Genomic DNA, 11,157 nt, shown 5'->3' with positions numbered 1-11,157 from the left:
CGGCCCAAACATAAAAGTTTGGCCGTGAACTTCTAAGACACGAGGTGTTTGCGGTTTTGAAATTTCAAGACTCGAGACGGCACTTCCTTTCACCCGTTCGTTTAAAGAATAATATTAAAATAATCAAACGAACTTTAAATTTGCTAAAAATAAGTAATAATGTAATTGACTTATAAACTGAAGTGATTGACTTTTAGGGTTTGACCGATTGAAAATTTCGGGTTGTCACAGCATGGGTGCGGTACTAATGCAGCGGGGTCACGTGATAGCAGGTTTCGGGAACCAGGTTAGAGTTTCGGTTAGGACTCAAGTTCAGTGGTGTGTTAGGTTGAGTGCGTATTCGACCGGTATGGAAAGTGTTGTAAGACGGTGGGTTTAGCCATAACATTCACTAGCAGCCAGATAGTGTTAGAGTGTTGTAAGTCTGTAAGTGTAGGCGTAGCATTCACTAGCAGCCAAATAGTGTTAGAGTATTGTAAGTTTGCAGGTGTAGTTGTAGCATTCACTAGCCTCCATATAGTGTTAGAGTGTTGTAAGTCTGTGGGTGTAGCCGTAGTATTCACTAGCAGTTAGATAGTGTTAGAGTGTTATAAGTCTGCGGGTGTATTCGTAGCATTCACTAGCAGCCAAACAGTGTTAAAGTGTTGTAAGCCTGTGGGTATAGCCATAGCATTCACTAGCAACCTGATAGTGCTAGAGTGTTGAGAGACCGCGGGTGTAGCCGTGGCATTCACTGGGTTGGTAGATAGTATGGGAGCGATGTCAGATCACAAGGAGAACAGTAGTACCCACCAGTTCGGGTGTAGCAGTGAGGATATGGAAATCCATGGATTGGTTTATGGATGTCCCTAAAGGGATTAAATCTGGTTAAGTCAGTGATAAGACTGTAGAAGCGCCACTACAACTATGAGATCAAGGAAACAGTGGACTGCTTAAGGTTGTTCGTTACATAAGGCTACCATTGGTCAGGTAGCAATCACTTTTAGTCTTGGATTTGATGATGATAGGATTCGACGCATGGGCCCAATTGGTTAGATCAGGAGGCTATTAGATCCATAGTGGTAAGATAACTAAAGGCAACTATTTACAAACAAGGATTTCGTTCGGAAGTCGCGTGCAGCGACTGTGTGTGGGTCCTTTGGCTTCGCAGCCGAGCTGGAACCCGATATTTCAGATGATTGGTGAAGAAACTGAGACCAGGGAGGTCTCGATGGATTTTGGAAAGCAGCCTTGTAGCAGCATACTGCTTCAGGCAGTTCAGTGTTTGGGCAGTTTCAGCGTTTGGGCAGCGTTTGTATTTGTGTTTTAGGTTGCAAGTACGGACGGAATAGCTAGTTGATTGGGAAGTGACAAGCCACTCATAGCGGGATCAGCTGAGCCTAAGCTAAGTATAAGTGATCTACAGGGATACTTAAGTTTGTGATCATGTTTTATAGTTGAAACCTCGAGCTATTAGAATTTGAGTAGTCTGTTGAGGGATAAACGGACTGGATTCAAAGATAATGAATCAGTATGAGTGGGCTGTCAGGGAATCAGGCCATCTCGAGACAACAGATTTTAGGGCTTTATGAAGATTGGTTACGGTTACCTTGGGAAGGCCAGGGTGTGCCCAGGATTGTGGCCATGATTCTTGAGTGGTTGGTGTGTAGGGGACGGTAAGGAATGATTTCGAGGAAAAAATCTAACTTAAGTGAGGGATAGTTTTAACACCCCGTTTATTATGTAAATAAATAGATAAAGATTAATAAATGAATCTTGGCCTTAAAATCCATAATATTTAGTAGGGTGATGGTCTCGAGGAGCTAATCGTCATAATTTTTGAGATTGGGGGTTAAAAGTGTAAGTTTCGGGTTGGCTTTGTAAGTATTTATGAAGGTAGAGGTGTAATTGGTAAATATTGTACCTAAATTACAATGGATTTTAATGTTGATGGATGTTTAGTAAGTTATGGGTTGAATTTGAAAAGGATTTCAGGGATCATGGTATATTTGGTAAAAAAATGGACTTAGTATGAAAAGATTTCTGAGGAAAAAGATCAAATGACATTATATCATAAAATAATAAATAATTATTTATTACATGGAAAATGGAAAGTGGCTAGCTGGGTCTATTTGGTAAGTTTTGGACTTAAGTTGAAGGAAATATGGATTTGAGGGGCTAAAAGTGTCAACATGGGATAAGGTTTCCATGTGGGCGGGGTATATATGGATCACTCGTAGCCCTAACCCTAGAGGATAACACACCGCCACCTTATTACTCCCATCACCGACGCCACCACCATGCCCATTTTCCGATCAGCTAGCAGCTGCCAAGCAACCACCCGACTCCTTTCAATTCCGAACGAATGAAACTCCATCTAACCATCGTCATCAGCCGACGACCGGGCCGCCACACAACATTGTCACTATCCCTTGCCGGTGATGATGAGGGCCACCAGCGAGTGTTCTTTCGGTACATCACTGCCGCCGTTCAGAAGATCTCTATATCTCGCCAACGCCCTCCATTAGCCACCTGCCACCGTGAAATGGTGGTTGAGTTCCTGGTCTCATAAATTTGTGTTCATGTTAGGGTGTTGTGGGCATGTATTGCGATGGTTAGGGCTGCAGGAGCGTCTTTTGGCCAGAGATATGAAGAAAGCCCTACTGCCACCTCCCAAAACATTTGTTCTCGCTGCCGTGGGCCACCGGGAGGGTGGCTAGGGTACATCTCACAGATCAGATGTAAGTATGGATGGGTGTGTTTCTGATTTCTTTGGTGTGTTTGTGTGTATAGTGTAGATTGGCCGGAAAATCGAGAAACACCACCACCGGCCACCACAAGCGTGGTTGTGTGTGTGTGTGTGTATTTAGCATTAATTTGTGTGTTTATTTTAGAATCTCGCATTGTAAATTGTAACAAAAAATGGAATAATGGAAAGAAAGTCAAAACCACCACCATGAGGTGGTGGTTGCCGCCATCGGCCGCCGTGTCGGGTGGTGGTGTGCCTCGTTTGTATTGTGACTCGTTTGGGATGTTTGGACAAGGGAATAAAACCCTAATGGGCCTCATAAATCCTAATGGGCCCATTGAAGCCCTAATTGACCTAAAGCCCAAACATGTGACTAATGGGCCTAATGAACCCTAATTGATACCTAGCTATTGGGCCTATTGGGCTATGATCGGGTTGGAATCCCTAATTAGGGTTTAGAAAACCCTAATACTGGATTTATGGGCTTAGACTTATTGGGACCCACTTTTGGGCCATTGGAATGGAATTGTGTATTAAGCTTAATCACACCATATGATTTATTTAGAAGAGTGATAGACTTAATGGAATAAGTCCTTGATAGGTTAAGTTAGAAACACTTAACCCTAATTGCCATTTTATGTGAAACCCTAATTTCACTTGGGCTTATTGTTGAGCCTTTCTATTGGGCCTTGATGATTGGGTTATTGGTGGGCCATCTAAGAATAAGCATATGGACTGGAATATGTTGATGGGCTTAGGGTAAGGCTCATATGAGGGCTTGGGCGTAATTTGGAAAATTGGGCCATAGATGGGCCATAGGTTAGGCCTTAATGATTATATGATATTGGTCCATTAGAATGTCAATTGTTAGACTGGAATAAATGGTTGGGCCTTAGAGTGAGACCATATAAAGGTTTGGGCCTAATTTGGAAAATTGGGCCATATGTTGGGCTTTGACTCATAATTGACTGTTGGACCTTTAGATTGGGCCTTGGGCTTGGATCAAGCTTAGATTGGGGTAAAGCAGTTGTTAGGCATGTCAAACCCAATAAATAATAGGGGTACATCAGACTCCAAATACACTGCTTTAATGCATTAAAAAGTAGTACAAGGTAAACAGGGTCGAACAATAGAGACACGGGATAAAAGTCTACACCTCTTTGCGCAAGGCACATTGGTCACAAAAGGGGGGTTTGTTTGCAAAAGTCAAATAATGAAAATAACAATCTACTTTAAAAACATGCACAAAATGAAATAGATTTGTGAACAAATTGTAAAAGTGTTTCCAGTTCTAGTTCTCAATGTTGTTGTTCAACTTGATTATGACTTGACGTAATTCAAGATTGTTATTCTAAGTTGGTACTGAAAGATATTAACACGCTCTAACACCTCTCACTTGCCAAATTATTTAACCAAAACACGCTCTTTGACTAGACCTAGCTTTACTAACTCAACCTAAACACGCTCTTAGATTGTATTGAAAAACTACATTAAGTTTTGTACAAGCTTCCCAACAATGTTCATTTCTTCTCATACGCTCGAAAGAGTAAAAACATGTGATATATGTTTTACAATAAGAAAACTTATTGCTTGTTACCAATTACTAACTTAATAGAATGATTAGGTGCCCTAAAAGTTAATTAATTGCACAAAAATTCAATTCATGAAAGTGACCAATCAAACATAAATCAAATTTAAGGGTTCTAGTTTAAATAAAAACATAATCACTAGAATAGAATCACAAATCAAACATTAAATCATATGCTTCAAGTCAAGCAATCAACATGTTTTGAACAAGAAGTAGAAATTAGGGTTTCTTAGCCACACATGGCTAAGAACAAATCAAACAAGAATAAAGATGAAATTGAAATGTTTAATGCTTACTAAAATGAAATCAAAAGTGTTTGCAATGATTAGGACTTCTCAAATGCTCCAAGAAGTCTCCTAAAATCGCCCAAGATTGCCCCTAGTTGCTCCAGAAACTGTCTTGTCCTCTAAAAATGACGTCTTCCCTTCTGTTTATTAAAGTTCACGTGCTTGCCATAAGGCCATGCGTTTTTAGCATGGCCATGCCTTTTGCCCAAGTGTTTTTGGCATGGCCATTTTTCTTGACCATGTGTTTTTGGCATGGCCCATTCTTTTTCCTAAAAGTCCAATAAGGCTTCACTATTGGCTCCATCTTCAGTCTAGCTTCACCAGAGTCATGTTGCTCAAATATGAGATGATAAAGGACAAACACGACCCTTGTTGGTGTGACATGATCCGTACTTCAAAAGTAGTCCTTTTCTATGATGATAATGCACAATTCCTCGAGTTCCGTCTTCCTGTTCTCTTCATTGCATGACCGATTCATCTTCTCTTCATGCTCCAAGTTTCATGCTCCATGCATCCAATCTCCATGTTCCATAATGCCTACGAAATAAATCAAAAATAGTGAAGTACCAGACATTCTTGATAAAGTATGCAATTTCCCTAATAATCAACTAAATGCAAGAATTATGAAGTAGAATGCTATGAAAGGACGAAAATAAACATGCAAAATAGGTGCATGAAATGCACCTATCAGCAGTCTTTCACCCCAAGCATGGACTTATGGTTATGTATTGGAACCCAAGTATTAATTGGGTGTTATTTTGATGTTGACAGTTCTGGAACCTGTCATCCAGTAGCTGGGGTTGGGTCTGCAGGACTTCAACAGTGTGAGGTGAGTTACCTTCCACTAGAAGTGGGTATAAGACACCAAGGCCGACCCACTAGTAGTTGATCATAGTTGAGATGATTTTCTTTGTGATAATTGTCTGGTTGCTACTACCTATTATGTTCTATGTGCCAATATGATATGGTATATGTGATAGTGATAGTAGGAGGGGAATAGTCCTCTGATTCGGTTTTTAGGACTGAAGGTTAGGTCGGACACCCCAGATATGTCTGACATCATGATTATGATATGTTATTATGTGATAGTGGTAGGGGTGAAATAGTCCCCGTGATCGGGTGAGGTAGACCGGTGGGTAGCCAGGCACCCCAGAATGGCCTGATATAGGTAGGTCAGCACCCCCGAATAGCTTGACATGGGTAGGTCAGCACCCCAAAATGGCTTGACATGGATAGGTCGGGCACCCCAGAATTGTCCGGCAATATGTATGATTGTAAGATGTGTAGTATGATGGGGGAACTCACTAAGCTTTGTGCTTACAGTTTTCAGTTTTGGTTTCAGGTACTTCATTTTCAAAGGAGATGAGCCAGCTTGATCGCAGCACATCACACTATGTCTTCCGCTCATGAGATCTTTGGGATTACACTTTGATATTATTTCATGATAGCATGTTTTACAACTGACACTTTGGTTTTGACATGAGATGTTATTGATGGGTTTTGAGCATTCTAACACTCCTATGGTGTACATGCAACCCTATAAACCTTGGATCTGTGTTTTCTCTATTACACATGAAAATATAAAATATTCCAAGGTTTCATCCTAACTAGCATATTATGAAGCACCTATACTACAAAGTTCTAGTTAGATGACATACCTTTTGATGTAGCTTGATGTCTTCAAGGTTTAAGAGCTTAGCCCCAATAGTGTGGAAGCCTCAAGTGGAATCACAAATCACCAAAACACCTTGGAAGAACTTGAGTGAATATGTATGCACACTAAAATCGGCCCACTCTTATTTCCATACACTAGTTCCAATTTTGTTAGCTAAGGACCCCTTTATTTATTATGGAGGATTAAGGTTACATCCATGTAAACCCTAATATCCATGAACTTTCATTTACATAGGATCCATGGGTTAAAAGCTCCAATGAGTATCCATGATAGCTTAGCCCAACCTAAATGAACTTGGCCCATTCCATATATATAAGAGTCCATATTTAATTAGTTCCTTTTGATCACTTAATTAATTCTAAATTAATTCTTGATCAATACTAATTAAATAATATGATTCCATATTAATATATTAGGACTTATAATATATTAATATTAATCATAAATATACTATTCTCAAAAGACTATCCATATAAATTGTGTCGGTGAAGTGCAACCCAAATGGACCATGCCGGGTCGGGTCAAGTACATACCAATTATAGTTATGGACTTAGACATTAATCCAACAGTTTCCCACTTGGATAAGTCTAAAACTATGTATCACTTCAAAACCTAACTGGCAATCGTAGCTCTTAAAGTCGCTGTCGAACTCTGACATTGTCAATGACTTGTCCATTAGATAAAGGATCATATATTCCTCCATTCTAGATATAATATGGACTGAGACAGGGATTATAGTCATTCTCTCAGTCCATTTTTTTTCCCGATTTCCGATTTATGATGACTGACTGATTGAAAAAATCAAATCAGTCATGGCTTGGCCAAGCACTCACATGTGTCATTGCTAAATCATCGAGGGTCCCACATATATCGCTTTTATTCCGAAGGTAAAAGGAATGGATATACTTCGACTCATATGGCTTGTTCTACTACTTTTTGAATCATACACAAAGGCACGTTTTATAACACCGAGTTACCGAATGCATTTTCATGCAATCAATGTACAACCAACTCATGGTAACAACTCATATCTCTAGGTTTGAAGAATATAAGATATTATCGTCTCATGATCACTCGTGATAAAATCCATGAAGTGATTCAAATGAGCGCGAGTTGAATCCAATACTCTGAACTTATGAGCACTCATGAGTGTTGTAGCACAACTTTGTCCACCAATTTGGACCTCTACAAGCCAACCCATGACAGTCTTGATTCATATCTACTTCCAACATATGACCGACTGTGGATGGTTTGAATAACTTAGTCATTCCGAAAGAATAACCTAGTTATTATGGAAGTCAAAACATGTAAAGTGAAACGCAAGAATAAATGAATCTAATATGGTATCAAAACCTATGAATATAAATAAAACACTTTCTATTTAACACCATACTGATTACTCATTTTTCATTGTTTCGGTTTTATCAACTTTATACTTGAATTAAAACACTAGGTGTCCCATGCTCCAAGCATGTACACAATGTTTTCTAAACAATAGCTTTGCCATACACCAAGTATGAACTTTATGTTTGTCTACGATCCTTTTCTTTGTGAACATAGATCAATTGAACATAACTTCAATGATTCTCTTTTCACACTCCCAAATCCTTGTCTTAAATGTAAGAATTCCAAATTCCTATCATTTATCGAAATCTGTTTAGATTTTAAACTTATATGCACAGATCCTCTTGTAATAACTTTTTACAAAGTAACAAAGACTTGTCAAAAGACATTACATAGTATTCCATTAGAGATCAATTCCATGGGAAACATCCTTCTTGCATTAAGTTTTCTAATCTTACACAAATTGAATAATTTCCACTTATGGAATCATTTCCATATTCCCATTTTGACTATCACTTCTGAATAAGAGTTGCCTCTTTTCAGAATATGTCAATATGGTCCTTCCGAAAATTAACACTATACTTCCAACTGTCCCTGAGCAACCAATCTTTGGTAAACCTTAGATTGGCCTCGACAATTGCTTAATCATTTTAGTCATATCTAATTCTAGACCTTTTCCCTTCTTAATGCCCTAGGTATTTGGAAAATTTAGAAAGGATAAATATTATAGCACATGCAATTGATCCTGTACCCAAAGCAAATGGGACATGATTCATGATATCTCACATAAAGACATGATTCTAGACCAGTCTTTTGCTACAATATTTTTTTATTTGCCATGTTTTCAAATTTTGACTGTGAAGAGGGATGTCATAATCATAATCGATTTTTTAGAACGCAATATATAGAATTTTCTTAAGTTGAACCAAACCAACATAAAATTCATATATATACATACATATATATATATATATATATATATATATATATATATATATATATATATATATATATATATATTCGTGACTAAGATGATTAAAATCTCAATCTAAGCCTTTTAGAATTGAAATGAAGTATAATTTTCTCTCGCTTAATTATAGCAAAACAACTTTTTCAACCCCTGCAACCTCACGAATTGAAACTTTTGTTTTCTATAATTAACATTGCTAACTTGTAATATTTATCATAATTATCATACTCCCTCTAACATGATGATTATTAGCATAACACTTATGCTCCCACTAGCTTTAACATGTATCCAGAAATTAGCTGGACTTCTAGAAATTAATACTCTATTGAATTTCTTACCAAAGTTCAAATTTATGATACTGGATTACTTTGATAAGACTTTATCAAAATCATACACCTCTCTTAGATAGCCTCAATTGTTTAGACCTTTGCCCTTTCTCATAAGTCCATGTTAGTGTGCCGGTTAACCACGCACGCTCCACTAACGACTTTGAGAATTGCAAATATCACAATTGCTATCTACTTAAAATCTACTTGGTGGAAGTGTTTCCTCACCATCATTTTCATGAATCGGAGAGAAACCTTATGACCCTTAGATTTTATGGTGTAAGTGTTCTTATCCATGTGAATTGTCAAAACCATAGTCACAAGACAATGATAATGATAAATCCAAACTCATATGGACTGAACTCAATTTATTTTCTTGCCACCTGGAAGCTCAGGGGCTTGCCATTGCTTCCATGTTGACATGCAACCAATTGAGAACTCTAAGAACTCAAATGCAAAGCCAACTTTAACTGGATTGGGCACAGAAATAGAAATATGTCAACACGATAGGTTATAAACCTTACATCGTGTGCTAGTGTTAAACTACAACTTTTTATTCTTGATTAGATCTTGAAATTTTTCCAGGATCTTTAAGACTCCCACTGTCCTCTTGACATATAAGACTATCTTGCCAAATATTCAAGTGATAGTGCAGATTCTTTATCAAGACAAACACTTCACACAATTGGCCTTAGTTGGTCTTTGTTTTATCCAAAACATCACAACTTACCAATTTCAAATGTACAAGAGTAGGACACACTTTACTCTTACATTTGACTAGTGTTAATAAATATTCATTTAAGATATGTCACTCAAGTTACAATCTTGGAGTATGACTCTAAGAATTGTTTTTGGAATGAGGTATGAATCATCTTCTTGATTTGACCACTTCAACAATTTATAGCTCCTCTTCTTAGCTATCAGAATGCACTTAGAGGATGAGTTGTGATAAGGTCTCAAAATCATTAAGATGATCTTCAAAGCATGATACTAAAGTCTTCTCCCATCTTTTCATATTTGAGAAACTTTTATCCTTCTGCCTAATTTGATTCTTCTTATTCGTTCTGTCATACATTGAAACTTTTCCAATGTCTCAGAATTATACTTAAGCTTGTAAGTATAATCATATTTACTAAACTTTAGTAAATCATGACTAATAGTCTTAACGATCATTTGTGGTGGGCTTCATCAGTGCACAAGAGTGTTTACTTGATCCCTTAGTCCTTTACTTGACTCACACATCCATGTGAACAAGTAATTAATCTTAATTTTCCAATGCTTGAAACTTCTCATTCATCATACTATACAACTTGCATGATTCCAAGTTTCAGTCCAATTGAAACTTGGGTGATGAGAATCTTTACTTATTTGGTAAATTTAGACACTACCACAAATGAAAGAATCAAATTCATATTTCAACTCTTGCTATTAATGGAATCTTATAAGCAACATAAAATTTTCACAAATTCCATTATAAGGATATTTTAAAAATAAATAAAATCTAAATTTTTCCTTTTGTTTTAAAAACTTTGCAGAAAAACTATCCTTACAGTGCAAAAGCACATGAAAACTTTGTTGTTATCTATTCCTAAGCAATATATCATAACTCCTAAGTAACAGCTCAAAATTCTAATCACCGAACTATGCGAACGAAATCCATCTTCGCGATCAAAATCAGCATATACTTCCTTCTTCACGTTTTCTTTGATTCTTAAAACATTAATATGTGACCCAGTCACATCATGTAATAAGAATCTCAGAATAGAAACTTAATAGAGTTTGACAGTGGACTTTACCTGAAGTAGAGTCAAACTTATTGACTTTACCAGCCTTATGATCTTTCAGGTAAATTTGGCAGCTTCGCAACCAATGCCCTTTCCTTTTGGCACTTTAACATACGAAGCCTTTGGTAATGGTACACGGGACTATCACAGACTTAGTCTTTCTCTTTACCATTTGGTCAACCGAGTTGACTATGGCCGATCCCTTTCCATTGGGAATATAATGCTTTTTCTGGATTTCCAGTGTCACAATTGTCAATGTCCATAAATTTTTTGGGAAGTTGATCTTCTAATCAAATTTGCTTTACTAGTCCTCCTAATCATTGCTGATTTAGAAGAACCAAGCAAATAGATAAGATCATTAAGGATCATGTCATAGTCTGTTCCATAGTAGTCCCAAAGGAACTCACTATATGACATAGAAAGTGATTGAACATCCAACTTTCTCAAGATTTTGA

The sequence above is a fragment of the Lactuca sativa genome, chromosome 4 (assembly GCF_002870075.4).
Source record: "Lactuca sativa cultivar Salinas chromosome 4, Lsat_Salinas_v11, whole genome shotgun sequence".
NCBI classification, from domain to species: Eukaryota; Viridiplantae; Streptophyta; class Magnoliopsida; order Asterales; family Asteraceae; genus Lactuca; species Lactuca sativa.
The sequence above is the reverse complement of the archived record's forward strand: the minus strand, read 5'-3'. Positions refer to the sequence as shown.